We start from the raw sequence: 23,773 nt of genomic DNA on the forward strand, positions 1-23,773 counted from the left end.
AACTACCATGGATACCAAGTGTGTGAGCTGCAGGAGGAAAGTTAGTTCAGGGTTTTGTGCAGCTGTTGTGACAGGTGGTTTCATTGGGGAAATTTTAGCGGCGTGGGAATTGGGGAAGCAAACGAGACTCTTCCATTCTCTTGCAGGGTTTGCTCAAGAGATAGGATTATAGCTGAACAGCAGGAGAAAGCGCCCTTCAGGCTGATTTGGACAGAGCGAAGGAGGAACTGAAGAGGTTAAGGGGGGAGGAGGGCTAACAGCGGTGGGAAGTGGTAGCTGGGAACAGGGGCCACAGAAAGAAGACAGTGTGACAGTTTCCCAATTGGCACAACCAATAGATTTTCCTTGCTACAGCAGTTCAATATGGAAGAGGCCCCAGTAGAAGTAGATGCAGTTAAGCAGTTAAGATGCAACAGAATCTCCCTAGGAAACCAACTGTTTCAAAAAAGTAGAAAGTAAGAGTAAAGTTCTATTGCTAGATAGCAGCCATGGAAGAGGTGTGGGCCAGATTTTGCAGGAAAAATTAGGTGACAGGTACCAGGTCACAAACTTTTTCAAGCGAAGTGCAAGTCTTGGCCAGGTAGTAGAGGATATAGGTTCCCTGTGCAAGGGATTCACAAAGTAGGATCATGTGATGATAGAGGGTGGAGTGGGAAACAGTATTGACAGGGATCAGGGCTACAGCATTGAGTGTGACCTGGTGAAAATAGCCTCGGCAACTACCCATACCAATGTTGGGCTGGTGTCTGCTTTCGTGCAGCACGATCAGCCCCAGTTGAACCGCTGTCTGGAGGGTAAAATGGAGTTGGATCAGTTGCGTAGGGTGGCCACTGTCAGACATTGGAGTGGTTTATGTCAAGGCTATTGATGGGGGGGGGAGGGAGATTTCACAAGGCATGGCCTACATCTCAATAGGAAAGGGAAGGGTAAACTGGCAGGGTTGTTAGCGAAATCCATAAGGGGTGGACACTAGTACTCATGGATGTACCTCTTGTTTAGACTAATATCAGTGTCCAATGAGAAGTTAAGGCAGGCAGGTGCTAAAGAGGTCCAAAACCCAAAATTCTCACAACAAGGCAGTAAATAATAATCTTTCCACATTTAACCAAAATATTGGTGGATTAAAGAAAAAAGTAGATTCTCACAGAAGTGAAAAATAATGTTACTATTTTTCACCAAAATATTCCGGGATTGAAGAATAAAGTAGATGAGCTCCTGCTTTGTTTAGATGACATTGAATCTGATAATGTAATAGATATACTATGCCTGTCTAAGCATCACATTGTGTCTGACATGGAAAAGATGAATATCAGTGGTTATAAACAAGCTGCACGTATGAGTAGAGAGAATGAAAATGAAATTGATGGCATTTCCAGCAGGATAATAAAAGCTTGTTCCCAAGGAATAAGTGGGATTCTTAGCCATATATGTAATAGCTCTCTGAAGTAGAGTATTTTACCAGATAGACTGAAGTATGCCATTGTTAAACCACTGCATAAAAAAGGGGATACGTCTGATGTCAACAACTACCGCCCAATCTCTCCTGACTGCCTTATCCAAAATCCTTGAAAAGTAATGTATTGTAAAGTAGCTTCACACCTTTGTAAAAATAAAATTTAAACAAAATGTCAGTTTGGTTTCCAGAAGGGTTTTTGAACGGAAAATGCTATATATACTTTCACTAATGAAATATTAAATACTCTGTGTAACCGGAAGTCACCTGTTGGGATTTCTGGTGATCTATCAAAGGCTTTTGATTTACACAATCATGGAATACTTCTAGATAAGCTGAAGTACTGTGGTATGAATGGGACAGTGCACAAATGGTTTAAATCATACCTAACTGGACGAGTGCAGAAAGTTGAAATAAACAGTTCACATAATATGCAAAAACTGGTGATTTCTCAAGCTGGGGAACAATCAAGAATGAGATGGCACAAGGTTCGGTCTTGGGTCCTTTGCTGTTCTTAATATATATTAATGACTTGCCATCCTATATTCACGAAGATGCACTTTTTGCCGATGATACATGTATAGCTATCACACCTGACAGACAAGAATTAACTGGTGAAATTGTAAATGATGTTTTTCAGAAAATCGTTAAGTGGCTCTCTGCAAATGGGCTCTCATTAAACTGACAAAACACAGTATATACATTTCTACACAGTAAATGGAATGACCCCATTAATAAATATAGACTTCGATCAGAAATCGGTAGCTAAGGTAAAATATTCAAAATTTCTAGGTGTATGCATTGATGAGGGATTGAAACAGAAAAAAACACACTGAGGATCTTCTGAAACGTTTGAGTTCAGCTACTTATGTTATTAGGGTCATTGCAAATTTTGGGGATATACATCGGAGTAAATTAGGTTACCACACCTATTTTCATTCTCTGCTTTCGTATGGCATCATATTCTGGGGTAACTCATCATTGAGTAAAAGAGTGTTCATTGCACAAAAGCGTGTAATCAGAATAATTGCTGGAGCTCATCCAAGATCATCCTCCAGATACTTAAAGAGCTAGAAATCATTGTAGCCTCATAAACTTGAGAAATTTGTTATTGACAATCCAAACGAATTCAAAAGCAATAGTTTACATGGCTACAACAGTAGGAAAAGGATGATTTTCACTACTCAAGGTTAAATTTAACGTTGGCTCAGAAGGGGGTAAATTATGCTGCCACAAAAGTCTTTGGTCACTTAAATAGTATCAAAAGTCTGACAGCCATACAGCATTTAAAAGGAAATTGAAAGAATTTCTTAATGGCAACGCCTCCTACTCATTAGATGAATTTTTGGATATAGTAAGTGGGTAATTTCCCAACCCCACAAAAAATCAAAAATATTGAGTGTCACGCAATATTTTGTCTGATGTAATATCATGTATAGACACCTTTTATTAACCTGACACATTCCACATCATTACTAAGTGTCGTATTCATGAGCTATGGAACAAGTACTAATCTAATCTACCACAAGCCCTACAAAACCATGACTTATTTGAACATCTGCCTAAGAGGCCCACAATAACTCGCAATGAAACTTGTCATCTGCCACATTTATTTTTATGCATGTGTGTTGTGACACTTTGGTTACACTTTATCATAAATTATATTTGTGACTAAAATGAGCATCTTTTAATTGTAAATGAAATTTCCATTGTATTCAGTGAGCAAAATTGAAGTCACTTCTCTGTAAATTTGTTAAGTGTTACGTCATTACTGTTAAGATCATGTACATTTGAAATGGTTTACATCAGATGCTTGAAATATGAAATAATTCAAACGTTTTATTAATTTAGTTGGTTTTGGGGTTTGATGGGGGCTAAACATCGAGGTCATCATGCCCCTGTTCCAAACAGACGTACTTGTAAAAGGGCTATACAGTAAAAGCGTAACCTCTGCACCCAGAGGGAGGGAACACCAAGGGGTACAGAGCTAAAATTAACACCGCAATAACACAAAATAGAGGACACTAAAAAAGAGTAGATCAAATAGTTGACTAGAGTAAAACAGACTACAGTGGTTGATAGATCAGGTAAAAGGTCAACCACTCAACCACAAACGAATAACCTCCAGCTGGAAAGCGTTGATAGAGGTACCAACAACTTGTTACCATAAAAGACACTATTTTGGCATCCACGTTACAATTTAAAGTCGCTGGAGTGGGTGTAGCCTGAGAAATGCGAGAGCACTAGAGTAGGTGATAAAACCGAGCTGCACAGATAAAACGTAAAACTGAGTCAGCTATAGAGGCATCGTCACCTAAAATTAAAGGAAGTGCAGCTGGTAAATTAAAGGACTGCCGCTAGGGGGCTAAAAGGGGGCAGTCCATCAGAGGATGGACTACTGTCAGCCCTGCATCACAGCGACACTTGGGCAGGTTGTCATGGCGAAGGAGATACTTGGGTCAACTGCGTATGTCCAATTCGGAGATGGCAGAGAACTGAGTCCCTACGCGTGCTCCTCAAGGGTGAATTCCATACTGGCGTGGACGACTACCATGCGGAGCTTATTTGGCGTGTTCAAGACAGACCATTCAGAGCTCCAGACATCGCGGACCTTGCGATGTAGGACTGACCGGAGGTCTCTTTCCACGAGACTAAGCTCTAGGGGTGGCGAAGTGGTGGCCTGTTCGGCCGACCGATCGATACGTTCGTTTCCTAGTATGCCGATGTATCCCAGGGTCCACACAAACGTCGCTGAACGACCACACTCGGCGAGAGCAAAAACAGCATCTTGAATACCACGCACCAAAGGGTCCCTAGAAAAACACTGGTCGAGTGATTGCAATCCACTCAGGGAGTCACTGCATCTGACAAATGACTCCCCAGGGCAGGAGGAAAGGTGAGTGAGTGCACAATAAAGAGCAACCAGATCCACAGTGAAAACACTGCTCTCATAAGGCAGAGAATGCTGCTCAACGTAGTCGCTATGGATGAAGCAAACCCAGTGCGTCCACCGACCACAGAACCATCGGTGTAAACTACATCTGCATCGCGAAATGAGGCAAGAAGAGCCAGGACTTTCTGAAGACCGGCAGGTTGAACCGAGGACTGAGTCACCGGACAAATCCAAGCAAAGCCGCAAGAGGGAGGGACCAAGGAGGGGTAGAAAAAGAGGGCCGGAAGGATGGAGGAAGGGGAAAGGACGAGAGCAGGGAACGAACGCGGACCGCGATCGGAAGACACGACCTAGGCCGTCTACGGTAGGGGACTGCAGAAGATGGAAAAGGAGCCTGTGGTTTGGGTAGTGGGACGAGGCATGGACGCGAGCGATGTATGACGCAAGCAACTGTTGTCGGCGGAATTTTGGGGGAGGGATTCCAGCTTCTACAAGAAGGCTAGTCACCGTATTAGTGCGGAAGGCACCTGTCGCCAGCCTGACGCCACAATGTAGAATCAGGTCAAGGATCTGCAACGTTGAAGTGCTGCTGAGTCTTGCACCACATTCCTGTAGTCGAGACGGGACTGGATTAAGGCCTTATAGAGCTGTAGGAGAGTTGTTTGTGCAGCCCCCCCAAACAGTGTGGCTGAGGCAGCGAAGGATGTTGAGTTGCTGCCTGTTTAAGCTCGCGAACATGAGGTGTTCAAGTAAGCTGAGCATCGAACAGCATGCCAAGAAAGCGATGTGTATCCTCAATACGAAAGAGTTCATTAGCAAGGTTGAGCTCTGGATGGAGGTGGACCCTTCGACGACGACCGAGGGTCTTAGAGCCTGAGAACTGAAAACCTAGGTTGGATGCCCAAAAAAGTGCCTTACAGATAGCTCCCTGCCGTCGCCGTTCAGCGACACTGACGCTTGGGGAACCGTAATAAAGACAAAAGTCATCAGCATATAAAGAGGAACGGACCTATGAACCTAGCACAGCCGCAAGACTATTAATCGCCACCAGAAAGAGGGGAACACTGAGAACCGAGCCCTGTGGGACACCGTTCTCCTGAATATGAGCATCGCTAAAATAAGTGCCAACTAACCCGAAAGGAGCGATTGGAGAGAAAATTCTGTAGAAAAATCTGGACCCTGTAAGCCCCATTCGTGCAGCGTAGCAAGGATATGATGGCGCCAGGTGGTATCTTACGCCTTCTGAAGATCAAAGAAAACAGCAACTAGATGTTCTCGCCGAGTAAAAGCCGTTCGAATAGCCGACTCTAGTGAGACTAAATTGGCGATCGCTGAGCGGCCCTGATGGAAGCACCCCTGTTGCTGGGCCAGAAGGTCCCAAGCTTTGATGATACACATGAGCTGCTGCCTCACCATTCGTTCCAAGAGTTTGCACATAACGTTGGTAAGGCTGATAGGGCGATAGCTATCAAACACCAGCGGATCTGCACCAGGTTTCAGCATCGGGATGGTAACGCTATCCTGCGAACGAGTTGGGAAAATGCCCTCCATCCAGATGTGGTTAAACAGGGCGAGTAATTCACCCTGACAGTGCATCGAGAGATGGCGAGGAAACTGGTTGTGAATTCGGTCTGGACATGGAGAGGTATCAGGGCAAGCTGTAAGGGCACTTTGGAACTCCCATTCACCAAATGGGGCGTTGTATCGCCAAGCCCGGGCCCACAGCCATTTAAAGGCAACCTGATTCTCTAGGGAAGGATGACGCCAGTGTCGTTGCAGGGCTCGTCGGCGGCCCCAGATAGCTTCCTGAATATCTGGTGTCCAGCAAGGGACTGACGCCTTAGGGTACTTTAAGAAAAGGGGACAGTTGCCACGGCAGCAGAAACAATGGCCATCATGACCTCATCCACTACCAAATCAATGTCACCAGGAAGCGGTGGTGGTTGTTGGGATGTTTAAGGGGGACTAAACAGCGAAGGTCATCAGTCCCCCATTCCAAAATCAGGCGAGCCGAAAATCGACGGAGCAGGTAAAAACCAAAGGGGGAGGAAACGTCCCCCCAGGCGCTAAAAGAACACAAATGCAGCAACACTACGGACAAGAACAGGACAGAGGAACACCAGACAGAAAGAAACAGAAGAAAGGAAGATGGCCGGAGACTGGTTGACTGACCACGAGAACAAAAAAGGGAAAGAGTCAACCATCTCACGGCACACCAGAACAGCAACAGACACAAGGACAAAAGACACAGAAAGGGAAAGGTGCAGGACCTCCCTAAATCGGACTACAACGGATAAAATTTAAAACGTCATCAGCCATGGAGGCATCGTCGGATAAAACCAAAGCCAAAGTGCCCGGGAGATTAAAAGATTGCCGGAGTGTGCGCAGTCGAGGACACTCCAGCAAAATGTGGCCAACCGTCAGCCGGGACCCACACCGACACGGGGGGATCCTTCTGACGCAACAGATGGCCGTGCGTCAGGTACGTATGGCCGATGCACAGCCGACACAGGACCACCGAGTCCCTGCGAGAAGCCTGCAGGGAGGAACGCCACACAGCGGTCGTCTCCTTGACAGCCCGCAGTTTATTCGGGGCTGTCATGCCACGCCACTCAGCAGCCCACATCCCAAGCACCTTACGGCGCAACATCAGCTGCTGGTCGCGAGCCGTAAGGCCGATCTCCAAAGCTGGGGCGTCTACCGCCCCTTTGGCCAGCCTGTCAACACGTTCGTTCCCCAGGATGCCAACGTGACCTGGCGTCAAAACAAAAACCACCGAACGACAGACTCCCGAATAGAGGACACCAGAGGAGAAGAGGGATAGCAACGGTCGATGGCCTGGAGGCTGCTCAGGGAGTCACTGCAGATGACGATGGACCGACCTAAGCAGGAACGCATATGCTCAAGAGCGCGCAAGATGACCACCAGCTCTGCAGTAAAAACACTACAGCCAGCTGGCAAGGAGCGCTGTTCAACATGGGCAGCGTGAGCAAAAGCGTAGGCAGTGCGACCATCAACCAGGGAACCATCAGTGTAGACAGGCTCACAGCCCGGAAATGAGGCTAGGAGCGCAAGAAAACGGCGACGGAGGGCCACAGGCGGAACCGAGTCCTTAGGTCCCTGTGCCAAATCCAGACGGACGGACGGCCAGGACAAACACCAGGGAGGCGTAGGTGCACGGACCCGGAAGGGAGGCGGAAGAGGGAATGAACCCAATTCCGACAGCAGGGACTGAAGGCGGACAGCGACGGAAAGCCCAGACCTAGGTCGCCGTTCGGGCAGATGGAGGACCATGGCATGGAAAAGCAGGCGACGATTGGGATGGCCTGGCGAGCAATGCACATGGACAGCATACTCGGCGAGCAGTCGATGGCGGCGAATCCGCAGCGGGGGAACCCCGGCCTCCACCAGTAGACTATCCACGGGGCTCGTACGAAAAGCGCCAGTTGCAAGCCGGACCCCACAGTGGTGTAGGGGGTCTAACAACTTCAACACTGAGGGTGATGCAGACCCATAGGCCAGGCTCCCATAATCAAGCCGAGACTGCACAAGGGCTCTGTATAATCGCAGCAGTGTGCAGCGATCCGCACCCCAAGACATGTGGCTAAGGCAGCGGAGGGCGTTGAGGTGCCGCCAGCATTTTTGCTTCAGCTGAGTAATATGAGGAACCCATGTGAGCCGGGCATCAAACACGAGTCCCAAGAAGCGGCAAGTGTCCACCACTTCAAGCAGGTGGCCGTCGAGGTAAAGTTCAGGAGGAGGGTGGACCGTCCGACGCCTGCAGAAGTGCATAACTCGAGTCTTGGCGCAGAGAACTGAAAACCGTGAGTCAGAGCCCATGATGCTGCCTTCCAAACGGCGACCTGCAGCCTGCGTTCGGCGACTCCCGTAGTCGTGGAGCTAAATGAGATGCAGAAGTCGTCGGCATACAAAGAAGGAGACACCGACGACCCCACGGCTGCAGCCAGACCATTAATGGCCACTAGAAATAAGGACACACTGAACACCGAGCCCTGCGGGACCCCATTTTCCTGTGTATAAGAAGAACTAGAGGTGGCACCGACTTGCACCCAGAAAGAGCGGTGCAATAGAAAGGTTTGAAGAAAAGCCGGGAGCCGACCACGAAGACCCCACTCATACAACGTGGCGAGGATGTGATGCCTCCATGTGGTGTCATACGCCTTCCGCAGATCGAAAAATACAGTAACGAGATGCTGACGTCGGGCAAAGGCCGTACGAATAGCAGATTCCAGCCGCACCAAATTGTCTGTGGCAGACCGGCCCTGACGGAAGCCACCCTGGGATGGAGCGAGGAGACCGCGCGACTCAAGGACCCAACACAAACGCCGCCCCACCATACGTTCGAGCAATTTGCACAAAATGTTGGTGAGGGTAATGGGACGATAGCTGTCCACCGCCAGTGGGTCCGCACCGGGCTTCAAGATGGGGACAATAACACCCTCTCGCCATTGCGACGGGAACACGCCTTCGCTCCAAATGCGGTTAAATACCGCGAGAATGTGTCTCTGGCAGTCCCGGGAGAGATGCTTCAGCATCTGGGCGTGGATGCAGTCCGGTCCTGGTGCTGTATCAGGGCAATCGGCGAGGGCAGCGAGGAATTCCCTCTCGCTGAAAGGAGCATTGAATTTTTCAGAACGACGCGTGTGAAATGAGAACTGCGTCCGCTCGGCTCGCTCCTTTAGAGAGCGAAAGGCGGGGGATAAGATGCAGTCTCCGAGCTCGTCGCAAAGTGCGCGGCAAGCTGTTCAGCTATGGCGGCAGCGTCCGTGCAGACAGCGCCGTCCAAGGAGACCCCAGGTACATCCATAGGGGTCTGGTATCCATAAATCCGCCGGATCCGAGACCACACGAGCGAGGGGGAGACACGGGAGCCCAAGGAGGAGACATACCGCTCCCAGCACTCCTGCTTACGCCGTGCAATAAGACGGCGGGCCAAGGCACGGAGCCTCTTAAAGGCGATGAGAGTCTCCAGAGATGGGTGCCGCCTATGACGCTGGAGAGCCCGCCGCCGACGGTCGCGAATAGCCTCAGCTATCTCCGGCGACCACCAGGGTACAGCCTTCCTCCGAGGGAGTCCAGAAGAGCGGGGGATGGCAGCCTCGGCCGCCGAAATGATGGATGTGGTTAAGACACGGACCACCCCGTCAATGTCACCTTGGGGGGGGGGGGGGAGACTCAATGGTTGCAGCAGAACTAAAAGCCGGCCAGTCAGCCCTGTGGAGAGCCCAGCGGGGCAGGCGCCCAGAAGAATGACACTGGGGCAGTGACAAATAGATGGGAAAATGGTCACTACCACAGAGGTCAGGATGCACTCGCCAGTGGAGGGATGGGACAAGTCCGGGGCTGCAAATAGAGAGATCGATGGCCGAGAAAGAGCCATGTGCCACACTGAAATGCGTGGGAGCACCGGTATTCAAGAGGCTAAGGTCGAGCTGAGCCAACACATGCTCCACGGCCCGACCGCGGTCATCGGAGACAGTCCCACCCCATAGAGGGTTGTGGGCATTGAAATCGCCTAGAAGCAGCAAAGGTGGCGCGAGTTGAGCCAGCAGTGCAGCGAAGACATGTCGGGGGAGCTCCCCATCCGGAGGAATGTAAACAGAGCAAACAGTAATAGCCAGCGAGAGCTCAACCCTGACAGCGACTGCCTCTAAAGGCGTCTGAAGGGGTACTGGCGAGCTCCAGACAGAGTGGTGAACAAAAAGACAAACCCCACCTGACGCTCGTTGACAGGCAGCGCGGTTCTTATAGTATCCCCGATAACCGCGAAGGGCGGGGGTCCGCAGTGCCGGAAACCTAGTTTCCTGCAGAGCAATGCAGAGAACAGGGGAATCACTCAGAAGCATCCGGAGCTCAGGCAGGTGGCGGAAATAACCACCGCAGTTCCATTGGAGAATGGAAGCAGGAAGGGACTGGGAGGGAGTGAATGCGACTAAGAGGCAGAAAGCGCCTCAGAGCCAACCGCCGCCACTGGGGGAGAGGCAGCTGAGTCCATAGGAGAGGCCCCCAAGGGTTCCGTGAGGGCGAGATTCGCGGCAGAGGCGAGGATCTCCACCTCATCCCTGGAGCCAGGACTATGTACAGCAGGCGGTGCTGAAACCGCCGGAACGTCCTTCTTGGACACATGCCGTTCCTTCTTCTCACGTCGGCCCTTAGGGTGAGAGGGCTGGGAGAGCTTCCCTGAAGGAGCGTTGGAGGCTGACGACGACGCAGAAGCCCTACGACCAGCAGGTGGCGGAACCTTCAGCCACTGGCTGACATCTGGCTGGGAAGGAGAAGAAACGGAGGAAGGGAGAGCCCCGAGGGAACCCTTCCGCGAGAGAGGAACCGGCGGAGGCAACGCCGGCAGAGAAGGAGGGGGAGGGATCGAGCCTCCCGGTTGTGGAGCAGATGTCACTCCCGAAGTAAGCGTGGGGGGAGCGACAGAAGAGGGTTTGCCCCCAACTGCTAATGGGGCAACAGAGGAAGGCTTGCCCCCAGGCACAAGAGGGGCAGACAGAGATACATGGCCCCGAGGGCCCACTGAAGGCGGCACAGATGAAGTGACAACCGTCGCTCGCGTGGGCGACGATAACGTGGCTGCAGCATAAGATGTTCGAATGGAAGCAGGATACAACCTTTCATATTTCTGTTTAGCCTCTCGATAAGTAAGCCGGTCCAGGGTCTTAAATTCCATTATCTTCCGCTCCTTATGAAGAACGGGGCAATCCGGCGAGCATGGAGAGTGGTGCTCCCCACAGTTGACACATACAGGCGGAGGCGCACATGGTGAATCAGGATGAGAGAGGCGTCCGCAATCTCGACATGTAGCGCTGGATGGGCAACGGGAGGACATATGCCCAAACTTCCAGCACTGGAAGCACCGCATCGGGGGAGGCACGTATGGCTTGACATCGCAACGGTAAACCATCACCTTGACCTTCTCGGGCAAGACATCACCCTCGAAGGCCAAGATAAAGGCACCGGTGGCCACCCTGTTTGGCTTGGGACCTCTATGGACACGACGGACAAAATGCACACCACGTCGTTCCAAGTCGGCTCTCAGCTCGTCATCGGATTGCAACAAGAGGTCACGATGGTAAATAATCCCCTGGACCATACTTAAGCTACTGTGGGGAGTGACGGTAACAGGGACATCACCCAGCTTATCACACAAGAGCAACGTTTGTGACTGGGCTGGGGAGGACGTCTTGAGGAGGATGGACCCATTCCTCATTTTTGACAACCCCGCCACTTCCCCAAACTTATCCTCCAGGTGTTCCACAAAAAACATAGGCTTCATCGGAAGAAAGGAGTCACCATCAGTCCTGCTGCAGACAAGGTATTGCGGTACGTAAGGCTCCCGCTTGGCACTAGATCGGCGTCCCTCCCATGGCGCAGCCAATGAGGGGAACGTCTGAGGGTCATATTGCGCAGCATCGAAGTCGACTCTACCTCGATTAGAGACGCTGGTGGCCGTGCGACCACCAGCTTGGTGTGATTTATTGCGCTTCATTGCGCCACATCCGCCCAGATGCCACCTACTCCGAACGAGGGCTCTCCCCAAGGGCGCCACCCAGCCAAAGCAACGGGTACCTGGCCGATATCCCATTGTTTGGAGTCCCCGTGCCCCAGACAAGATGGGCACATACTCCTTGGCATGCATGGGGAGGAAACAGCTCTGGCATCTGTAGTGCGATCCCTGCGTGGTCAGGGGGCTACCACCAAGAGGGTACATGACGACCCCACCACAACGGACTGGCTACCGTGCTGGATTTTAGGTGTTTAAAGGGTCCACAGTTGTCGTAGGCGCTAAGAAGAAGAGTGCGCACAAGGCGAGAAGGAGGCAACCCAGAAGATGTTGGGCGTAGTCCCCCCACACGACAATAGGTAACATGCAAGATGGTGGAGCATGATGGACCAATAGAAAAACACCACGTAAGGTGTCCTTCCCCAAATGGCACGCACTGACGACGGAAATTTGGAAGAAAAAAGGAGGTCAAACCCAAGAGGGGACCATCACAGAAGGCCGAAACGTTTGAGACTCCTTTTAGTCGCCTCTTACGACAGGCAGGAATACCGCGGGCCTATTCTAACCCCCAAACCCGCAGGGGGGACCAGGAAGCGGAGCAATGGCCATAGTAGCTGAGGTGTAGGCTGCCCAATGAGCTCCACAAAGAGACCATAGTGGCAGCTGGTCAGGGGGTTGGGATTGAAGAAGAGAAACCAGGATAGGAAAGTGGTCACTACCACAGAGGTCGTCGTGGACCCTCCAACTGAGGTATAGAAGAAGACCTGAGCTACTAAGAGAGGGGTCAATGGCCGAGAGTGTCATGAGTCAAGCTAAAATATGTGGGAGCACCAGTGTTAAAGAGGCAAATGTCCTGCTGTGCCAAGAGAGCCTCAACGTTCCTACCCTGGCCCAAGATCTGGGCCCCACCCCATAAAGGGTGTTGGGCATTGAAGTCCCCCAGGAGGAGGAATGGCGGGGGGAGCTGGGTGAACAAGGCAGCTAGGTCAGCAAGAGGGACAACCACATTTGGGGAAAAACCAAGGCAATTCCATTGAAGGATAATGGTATTCAACTGAAGACATGAAAGAACCTGGGGAGGGTAGGTCACACCATAGAAGGACTTACCACCAGTTGCTAAGTAGCCTGGTCACCTTCCACAGGAGCTGCAGGTCGAGCAACATTTGGATCCCGAGTGGACGCTAGATGCTCCACATCTTCAGGTGCAGCAGTGAACTCCTTTTCTGTCTACATCCTTCTTTTGCTTTTTCTTCTTTTTGGTAGGGTCCCATTGGTTCTTCAGTTTATAAGACTGGGTGGGCTTTTCCGACCCAGTCTCATCGACCGAGGAAGACCTGGAAGCCCTATGGCCATCAGGTGGTGGCTTTTTCAGCCACTGGTGGACATCTGGAGGGGCAGTAACCGTGGAAGGGAGGGCACCAAGCGATCCCTTCCACACAAAGAGCCAGAGGAGGCGGGCACTTTTCTCGGCGCAGAGGTGGGGACTGAAGTCCCCAAAGAAGGAGGGGTTGTTACTCCCGATGTTGAAAACAGGGGAGCAACGGAAGAGGGTGTTCCACAACTACCAGGGTGCGGCGAACATGGGACGTTGAGGTGGGAAGCACGTCCACAATCCTGCCAGGTACAGTTGGCGTCACATCTCTATGACATATGCCCAAACCTCCAGCACTTAAAGCAGCGCATGGAAGGAGGGACATAACGCTTAACATCACATCGATATGTCATCACCTTGACCTTCTCGGGCAGGGTGTCACCCTCGAAAGCCAAGATGAAGGCGCCAGTAGCGACCCTACTATCTTTAGGTCCACTGAAGGCACGTCGTACAAAGTGGACACAGCGGCGTTCCAGATTTGCATGGAGCTCGTCAGACTGCAACAACAGATCACAATGAAAAATAAGTCCCTGAACCATATTGTGGCTCTTATGAGGCGTAATGGAGACTGCAACATCATCAAGCTTGTCACAAGCAAGCAATGCCCGTGACTGCTGGGGATGCAGTCTGTATGAGGACTGCTCCAGACCTCATTTTAGACATGCCCTTAACTTCTCCAAACTTGTCCTCTAAATTTTCCACAAAAAACTGAGGCTTTGTTGTCAGACTTGAGTCCCCATATGTTCAGCTACAAACCAGAAATCGATGAGAAGACGTCTCACCATGTAATTTAGACCTCAGTTCCTCCCCTAGTGTGGGCAGGGAAGTGAACGATTGGGAGTCATACTTTAAAGCATTGACCTTTCCTTTCTTAGAGACTCATGCTGGCATACTATTTGCATACTATTCGTATTTCTTTTCATGGTGGTCCCACGAGCAGCTAGGGAAAGGAATGTCCACCCAGACAGAGCCCCACTTGCCTGTGTAAGCTTAATACAACCGCGGGGAGGGTGGGGGGGGAGGTCGGCAGGTTCCCAGAGGTCGCTCGCTGGCAACTGTTCTACCTCAACGGTCATCCGTCTCCTCGGCACAGAGCACACCTTGAGATTGAGGTTTTCTCATAGAGGTTGATACCATCCTCACAACCCAGGCAGTTAAGCCAAGATCCCCAGGCTCTGTACTGTACAACTTTCCACCATCACGCATTAAGGTGGTCGCTGAAGCACGCTCCAGAGCTTATGGCATTGAGGACTGGTGGTGCTTCCCAGTCCCCAGCTCAGGGACCCCGGGGTCTCCAAGCCCGTACCCAGCAACTAAATGCTGAGCCCCCTGAGGGTTTTATTAGTTTATTTAGATCTATGCTGGTATTCAAACCACCTAAGAGTGGTAAATTACACATTCGACTTCATTACATGGTGAGACGTCTTCTCATTGATTTCTGGTTTGTAGCTGAACATATGGGGACTCAAGTCTGACAACAAAGCCTCAGTTTTTTGTGGAAAATTTAGAGGACAAGTTTGCAGAAGTTAAGGACATGTCTAAAATGAGGTCTGGAGCAGTAAAAATCTGCAATTACTGTGTAGTTAGAAAATAATTATGGTGTCACATACTGAACGCCTTGGGAGTGCCGATCAGCAGCTCCAGTTGTATGAAATTTATTGACAGCATTCCATTCTAGAGTGGGGATGTATTTTGTCTGAACGAGCATAAACCAGAAATCTGGGTTAAAGTGCCAATGTGAACGAGAAATCACATGTTAAGAACATGTGAACTCGTGGTTGAAACATTTCTTTTTTAAAAGTTAGGAGCCCTGAAAATTTCTTCCAGTATGGATTTAACTAGCCAATTGTGGCATCTTGATGAGTTGCTGTTTTAAGTGTGACGTAAGTTGTGACACTAGCCTCTTGCCTAAAGGAAGAAACCAAGCTGTTGTAAAGATCATTTAATTGTTAATCAAAACGTTTATTACTCCTATTCACAGTAGAATCTTATGCCAATTTCAGAGAGTGATAGGAATTTACCATCTTACATGACCTGTAGGAAGTTACAAACTCTACATTCACATTGTGTTATGTCCCTTTGCTTGAAGTTAATTCCTTGTAAAGACACGGGGGCATGTGTCGCAGAGAGGAAAGCGGAGAGGAAAATGGCAGCACGGAATTAAGGGGTGGCGGCAGATCCTGTCAATAATTGTTTTGCACGTTCAGTTGGAAACACTATTTGTATGCATTTAGAAGCAGTACACTTATTCCATTATGATCTGCTGAACCAGCCATAAAATTGGCCTTCAGGATTTTTTAGTAAAATAAAAACTGGTCCAAAAGATGTTTCATTATGACATGCAACTCCATTGACACCGTAACAGTGACGTCACATGTCGCCTATTCGAAAGGTGGGTGTGTGCATTTGCTCTTGACCTACAAGTGACATGTTAGCTTTGTTTCATTGCTCATTTGTGAAACTAAATTAAACAATCTGAGACGTTAAGAGAAGTTTCAATGGCTGGTGTACCAACAGAGCTCGTCGATTTGGGAATTTACCAACATAGAATCATGGGGCAAAAACTAACATATACGTCTCAGTATCCGACACTGTACTGAAGAATACTCACTGGTAATGTTGAATATCGGTACCCAGGGTTGAGGCCCAATTAATCTAAGAGGCGACCAGATGAAGACATTCTCATCCAGCAGCTTCTCCAGCATCTCGATGGCCACAAGGACTGAGGTCATCTGGAAGCACACAGGTCCATTCTCATACCAGAGAGTGAAGTTACACGAAAAAGTCACTCAAAACTATAAAATAAGAAAACCCTTAGAAAATATTAAGAAAATTGTGTAAAGTTTAGAAGTAAATATTTAAAGGGATCGCAAAATTATTCTTTGACCCTAAAGGGTAGTGAACAGTATTCTGAATGTTCCCAGCAGATTAGGACCATGGGATGGATCATTACTCAAATCCAAAACGTTGGATTTTATGCTCTCTACTGTTACTGACAGCTATTCAGACGACTCTGTGTCTACAACGTGTAGGTGAAGGCTGTGGGGAGGGGGCTGGGGTGGGGGGGGGGGTGAGGAGGAGGGCTAGGTAGTGGCCAAAGCGAAGTTATGAGGTGCACTGCAGAGACATGCTGGAACACCTCAGCGCCATTTATGGAGGTTGATAAAGTTGCACTTCTACCAGAGGTTTACATGTAGTCTTTGGAGAGGTATTCATGGAATCGTCATGTTCCGTTGAAATCTTTTTGTTCACTAGTGTAGAGTTGGCACAAAGTAACTGACAAATGAACAGTTACTGAGAAGTAGCATTTACGGTAGGAACTAGTCATCTGTAACTGGAGTTATTTTAATAACTACCAATAATGCATGGCGCCAACTGCTGAAGTGCTTTCCACACTTTCACCTCGTCAGATCTGACCATAGGTAAATGTACTGCAGGACAGACCATTTTTAAGGCATGCTACAGCACATGCTAGACCAGTATCCGTGGTCTAGGGGTAGCGTCTTTGATTCATAATCAAAACGTCTTCGGTCCCAGTTTCGATCCCCGCCACTGCCTAAATTTTGATAAATAATCAGCATTGGCGACCGAAGACTTCCGGCATAAGAAGTCAGCCTCACTCTGCCAACGGCCTTGTCAAAGATGGCGGAGGATCGGATAGAGGTTCAGGGCACTTTCTTGTCCTAGGGGTGGGAAATTGCCCCTAAAGGCGGAAGAATCAGCAATGATCAACGACATGAGGATGCAGAAGGCAATGGAAACCACTGCATTAAAGACACGCAACTTGTATCCACAGGACATGTGGCCTGTAATTGAAGAAGTGATCTCTCCATTGGCAAAAGATTCCGGAATAGTCTCCCATTCGGATCTCCGGGAGGGGACTGCCAAGGGGGAGGTTACCATGAGAAAGATTGAATAATCAACGAAAGGATAACGTTCTACGAGTCGGGGCGTGGAATGTCAGAAGCTTGAACGTGGTAGGAAAACTAGAAATCTGAAAAGGGAAATGCAAAGGCTCCATCTAGATACAGTAGGGGTCAGTGAAGTGGAAGGAAGACAAGGATTTTTGGTCAGATGAGTATCGGGTGATATAGACAGCAGCAGAAAATGGTATAACAGGTGTAGGATTCGTTATGAGTAGGAAGGTAGGGCAGAGGGTGTGTTACTGTAAACAGTTCAGTGACCGGGTTGTTCTAATCAGAATCGACAGCAGACCAACACCGGCAACGACAGTTCAGGTATACATGCCGACGTCGCAAGCTGAAGATTAACAGATAGAAGGTGTATGAGGATATTGAAAGGGTAATGCAGTATGTAAAGTGGGACGAAAATCTAATAGTCATGGGCGACTGGAATGCAGTTGTAGGGGAAGGAGAAGAAGAAAAGGTTACAGGAGAATATGGGCTTGGGACAAGGAATGAAAGAGGAGAAAGACTAATTGAGTTCTGTAACAAGTTTCAGCTAGTAATAGCGAATACCCTGTTCAAGAACCACAAGAGGAGGAGGTATACTTGGAAAAAGCCGGGAGATAAGGGAAGATTTCAATTAGATTACATCATGGTCAGACAGATTCCGAAATCAGATACTGGATTGTAAGGCGTACCCAGGAGCAGATATAGACTCAGATCACAATATAGTAGTGTTGAAGAGTAGGCTGAGGTTCAAGACAGTTAGGAAGAATCAATACGCAATGAAGTGGGATACGGAAGTACTAAGGAATGACGAGATACGTTTGAAGTTCTCTAACGCTATAGATACAGCAATAAGGAATAGCGCAGTAGGCAGTACAGTTTAAGAGGAATGGACATCTCTAAAAAGGACCATCACGGAAGTTGGGAAGGAAAACATAGGTACAAAGAAGGTAGCTGCGAAGAAACCATGGGTAACAGAAGAGATACTTCAGTTGATTGATGAAAGGAGGAAGTACAAACATGTTCCGGGAAAATCAGGAATACAGAAATACAAGTCGCTGAGGAATGAAATAAATAGGAAGTGCAGGGAAGCTAAGACGAAATGGCTGCAGGAAAAATGTGAAGACATCGAAAAAGATACGATTGTCGGAAGGACAGACTCAGCATACAGGAAAGTGAAAACCTTTGGTGACGTTAAAAGCAACGGTGGTAACATTACGAGTGCAACGGGAATTCCACCGTTAAATGCAGAGGAGAGAGCAGATAGGTGGAAAGAATACATTGAAAGCCTCTATGAGGGTGAAGATTGGTCTGCTGTGATAGAAGAAGAAACAGGAGTCGATTTAGAAGAGATAGGGGATCCAGTATTAGAATCGGAATTTAAAAGAGCTTTGGAGGACTTACGGTCAAATAAGGCAGAAGGGATAGATAACATTCCATCAGAATTTATAAAATAATTGGGGGAAGTGGCAACACAACGACTATTCACGTTGGTGTGTAGAATACATGAGTCCATCTGACTTTCGGGAAAGCATCATCCACACAATTCCGAAGACGGCAAGAGCTGACAAGTGCGAGAATTATCGCGCAATCAGCTTAACAGCTCATGCATCGAAGCTGCTTACGCCGGCCGAAGTGGCCGCGCGGTTCTGGCGCTGCAGTCTGGAACCGCGAGACCGCTACGGTCGCAGGTTCGAATCCTGCCTCGGGCATGGATGTGTGTGATGTCCTTAGGTTAGTTAGGTTTAACTAGTTCTAAGTTCTAGGGGACTAATGACCTCAGCAGTTGTGTCCCATAGTGCTCAGAGCCATTTTTTGAAGCTGCTTACAAGAATAATATACAGAAGAATTGTAAAGAAAATTGAGAATGCGCTAGGTGACGATCAGTTTGGCTTTAGGAAAAGTAAAGGGACGAGAGAGGCAGTTCTGACGTTACGGCTAATAATGGAAGCAAAGCTAAAGAAAAATCAAGACAGTTTCATAGGATTTGTCGACCCGGAAAAAGCGTTCGACAATATAAAATGGTGCAAGCTGTTCGAGATTCTGAGAAAAGTAGGGGTAAGCTATAGGGAGAGACGGGTCATATACAACAACCAAGAGGGAATAATAAGAGTGGACGATCAAGAACGAAGCGCTCGTATTAAGAAGGCTGTAAGACAAGGCTGTAGCCTTTCGCCCCTTCTCTTCAATCTGTACATCGAGGAAGCAATGATGGAAATAAAAGAAAGGTTCAGGAGTGGAATTAAAATACAAGGTGAAAGGATATCAATTATACGATTCGCTGATGACATTGCTATCCTAAGTGAAAGTGAAGAAGAATTAAATGATCTTCTGAACGGAATGAACAGTCTAATGAGTACACAGAATGGTTTGAGAGTAAATCGGAGAAAGACGAAGGTAATGAGAAGTAGTAGAAATGAGAACAGCGAGAAACTTATCATGATTGATGGTCACGAAGTCAATGAAGTTAAGGAATTCTGCTATTTAGACAGTAAAATAACCAATGACGGACGGAGCAAGGAGGACATCAAAAGCAGACTCACTATGGCAAAAAAGGCATTTCTGGCCAAGAGAAGTCTACTAATATCAAATACCGGTTGGTTGGTTGGTTGGTTGAGGTTGAAGGGACCAAACAGTAAGGTCATCAGTCCCTTGTTTCAAACATGCGCCATTCCGCTAATGGGGCAACTCAGTAAAGTCAGAACAATAAAAAGGAAAATGGAAAAAACGTAAAAAGGCAGTCGTTGTCATTGGTAAAAAACAAAATGAGGGAAGTCGGTAAGAGAACGAACCCAACACTATGTTGAAGCAGCATAGGCAAGACCACCTGTGACTTAAAAGGTACAACTGCTATAATGAAGAAAGTACGTATGGGAATGGACTAACCAAGACTTAAAAAAAAGGGTAAAAACAGAGTGGAAGGGGAAGAAAAGAGGAATTCGGTCAGGGAGGTGAATCAGGAATCTCCGGACACTGCTTACAGTGGGAGACACCCAAACACTCACCGCCCCGCCCAACACCAGAGAGAGATTAAAAACCTTAAAACTGAGAATAAAAACCACTTTCCCAGAGGAAACCGAGAACCAGAGAGACCATCCGGGAATCGTCAGCCAACATCAAAGGTAAAGTGTGGGGGAGTCTACTTAACACGCAGAGCCAAAAGAAGGGGGCATTCAACCAAAATATGGGCCACTGACTGGAAAACTCCATAACCACATAGTGGGGGTGGCTCATCACGCAAAAGAGAACCATGGGTCAGCCTGGTATGGCCAATGCGGAGACGACACAGTGTGGTCGAGTCCATTCGGGAGAGGCGAAAGGAAGAACGCCATGGGCCTGGTGTCGCCTTAATTGCACGAAGTTTATTAGACAGTGGAGTAGCCTCCCAAGAATTGGCCCATGACTGTGCGAAGTGGGATTTGATGTGAAGCCGTAAATCCGCTGCAGGAGGGGTTACGGAAAACGGGGGGTAAGTAACTGCTCCCCCAGCCAAACGATCAGCGAGCTCATTACCCGGGATACCCACATGGCCAGGGACCCAAGGAAGTCAATAGAACAAGCAGCACGGTGAATATCAGCGAGATGGTCATGGATGGCAGAGACCAATGGATGGCGCGAAAAACACCGGTCAATAGCAAGAAGGCCACTGATCGAGTCCGTACATAACAGAACGCGAATGCGTTGGGATTGTTTAATAAAGTTAAGGGCCCGGGAAATTGCCATCAATTCCGCAGTAAACACCCCACATGTAGGTGGCAGCAGATGATTTTCCGTTCCAACAGAGGACGTGAGTTAAGGCATACCCAACATGATCAGCAGATTTAGAGCCATCAGTGTAAAAAACAACAGCATCCCGAAACTCCCATAAAATTTGGCGGAACAAGGTACGGAACACCACCGGGGGGATGGAATCTTTCGGTCCGCGGCGGAGATCCATCCGAAGTCGAGGCCGAGGAACTAACCAAGGAGGGGTGGAGGGGAGGGAGCGAGGAAGACAGGACAAAGAAGGAAGCTGAAAATTACGGTAAAGAGACGCAAGGCGCAGCCCAACCGGTAAACCCGCCCGAGGGCGAGAGTCGGGTGGGCGACGGCCATGGTCTGGGAACAGGATAGAATAGGAAGGATGAGTGGGAGAAGAACGGATAGTGAGGGCATAAGACACCAGAAGCTGGGACCGCCGAACAGAAAGGGGGGGGGGGATCCCAGCTTCAACCAGGAGACTATCAACAGGGCTAGTAGGGAAGGCACCGGTGGCCAAACGGATACCACGATGGTGGACTGGATCCAGCACATGCAGTGTGGAAGGAGCAGCTGAACCATAAACTTGACAACCATAGTCCAAACGAGACAGAACTAGAGCACGATAAAGACGGAGGAGGAGGGAACGGTCCGCACCCCAAGAGGAGTGGGCAAGGAAGCGAAGGACATTGAGTTTACGGAAACATCCTACCTTCAGGAGTCTGATATGGGGCAGCCAAGTGAGCTTGTTGTCGAAAAGAAGACCCAGGAAACGAACTGTGGGACCACAGGCAATCGTTGTGCATCGAGATAGAGCTCTGGATCAGGGTGGACCGTAGTACGGCGACATAAGTGGACCACCCGATATTTTAAAGGAGAGAACTGAAACCCGTGTGAGTGGGTCCATGCAGAGGCACGCCGTATAGCCACCTGGAGCCGCCGTTCTGCAGATGCCATCGAGGAGGAACTAACCCAAATGCAGAAATCATCCACATACAGGGCAGGAGCGACCAAGGGACCGACAGAGGCCACAAGTCCATCGATAGCAATGAGGAAAAAGAAGGACATTCAAGACAGAACCCTGTGGGATGCCCGTCTCCTGGGTCCGTGGAGAACTAAAAGCAGTACCAACTCGAACTCTGAATTACCGATGGATCAGGAACTGGCGGATAAAAATCGGGAGTGGGCCCCGAAGACCCCACTGATGAAGGGTTAGTAAGATGTGATGGCGCCAGGCCGTGTCATAGGCCTTGCGAAGGTCAAAAAACACTGCAACCAAATGGCGGGGCTGGGAAAAAGCCTGCCGAACTGCGGATTCCAAGCGAAGTAAATGATCGATTGGAGATCGTCCCTCTCAAAAGCCACACTGGTAAGGGGACAATAGATCCCGAGATTCGAGGACTCAAGTGAGCCGACGGGCTACCATCCGTTCGAGTAACTTACAAACAACATTGGTCAAACTAATTGGCCGATAGCTGTCAACAGATAGGGGGTTCTTACCAGGCTTATGGACAGGAACCACAATGCTATCCCTCCACTGAGAAGGGAAGTCACCCTGGAGCCAGATACGGTTAAACACCCGAAGAAGATGTTGCCGTTGTGGAGCACTGAGATGTTGAAGCAGTTGGTTATGAATGGAATCTGGGCCAGTGGCCGTATCATGAGGAGAGAGCAGAAAAATTCACATTCAATAAAAGGTTTGTTGTAAGATTCTGACTCACAAGGGGTGAAACATAAGGTGGAAGCTTCAGCCAGCTGTTTTTGATGAAGGAAAGCAGCTGGATAGGAGGCTGACGCTGACGCCACTGCAAAATGGGTCGCAAGATGTTCTGCAAGAACTAATGGGTCCGTCCAAATGCCATCTGGGAGGTGAAGGCCTGAGAGGGTGGACTGCTGATGGCATCTTGGAGAGAACAAAGAGTAGCCCATACCCGTGACAGAGGGACAGTAGAACCAAGGGAAGAAACGAATCGTTCCCAACATATCCGCTTGCTCTGTTTGATTAAATAACGGCTTTAGCGTGAAGGCGTTTAAAGGTAGTATGGCTGGCTACGGATGGGTGCCTCTTGAAGTGTTGCAAAGCTCGACGGCGATCACGGATGGCAATGACAATGGCCATACTCCACCACGGGACTTGCCGGCGACGAAATGGTCCAGATGAGCGCGGGACAGCACGTCTAGCAGCTTTAACAATAGCGTCAGACACGACACGTAGGACGCCATCAATACAACCCGACAAAGAGGGAGAAAACTCGACCTGTGCAGTGTATAGAAGCCAATCGGCGCGGTGGGAAGACCAACGAGGTAACCTGTCCATCGGGGAGCGGGAAGGGAGCGTGATAGTCAACGGGAAATGGTCACTATCACAAAGGTCGTCGTGTGGCGACCAGTGTAGTGAAGAGAGGAGAGAGGGAGAAGAAAGAGATTAGTGGCAGGAAAGGTACCATGACCGGCACTGAAATGAGTAGGGGAGCCATCATTAAGAAGGCACAGGTCGTGGTCTGCAATAAATTGGTCTATAAGAAGACCTCGTCGAGATGGAAGAGCACTGCCCCACAAAGGATGATGAGCATTAAAATCCCCAAGGAGGAGGAAGGGAGGAGGAAGTTGCTGAAGAAGGGTGGTTAAGGCAGCAGGTGTAACAGTCCTGTCAGGAGGGAGATAAAGATTGCAAACTGTGACTGCAGGGTCTAAGTGGACCCTAACAGCAACCGCTGCCAATGTAGTTTGGAGAGGAATCCACGTGCTAGCAATATCTGTACGGACCAACGTACAAACGCCACCAGAAGCCCGCAAGGATCCGAACCGATTTCGACAGAAAACACAGAACCCACGGATGGTCTGTGAGTGAGCATCAGTAAAATGAGATTCCTGG

The 23,773-nt window shown here is 49.1% G+C and overlaps 1 protein-coding gene across 1 annotated transcript in view; it reads right to left on the reverse strand.

Moving 5' to 3' along the window:
- Positions 1-23,773, reverse strand: part of LOC126424921 (uncharacterized) — a 302,725-nt gene that overhangs the window by 53,309 nt on the left and 225,643 nt on the right. Inside the window, exon 8 of the transcript XR_007576231.1 lies at positions 15,861-15,981. The gene's annotated coding sequence lies outside the window, so the exon portion shown is untranslated. The remainder of the gene's footprint in view (positions 1-15,860; positions 15,982-23,773) is intronic.

Source organism: Schistocerca serialis, chromosome 10 (genome assembly GCF_023864345.2).
Source record: "Schistocerca serialis cubense isolate TAMUIC-IGC-003099 chromosome 10, iqSchSeri2.2, whole genome shotgun sequence".
Lineage (NCBI taxonomy): Eukaryota > Metazoa > Arthropoda > Insecta > Orthoptera > Acrididae > Schistocerca > Schistocerca serialis.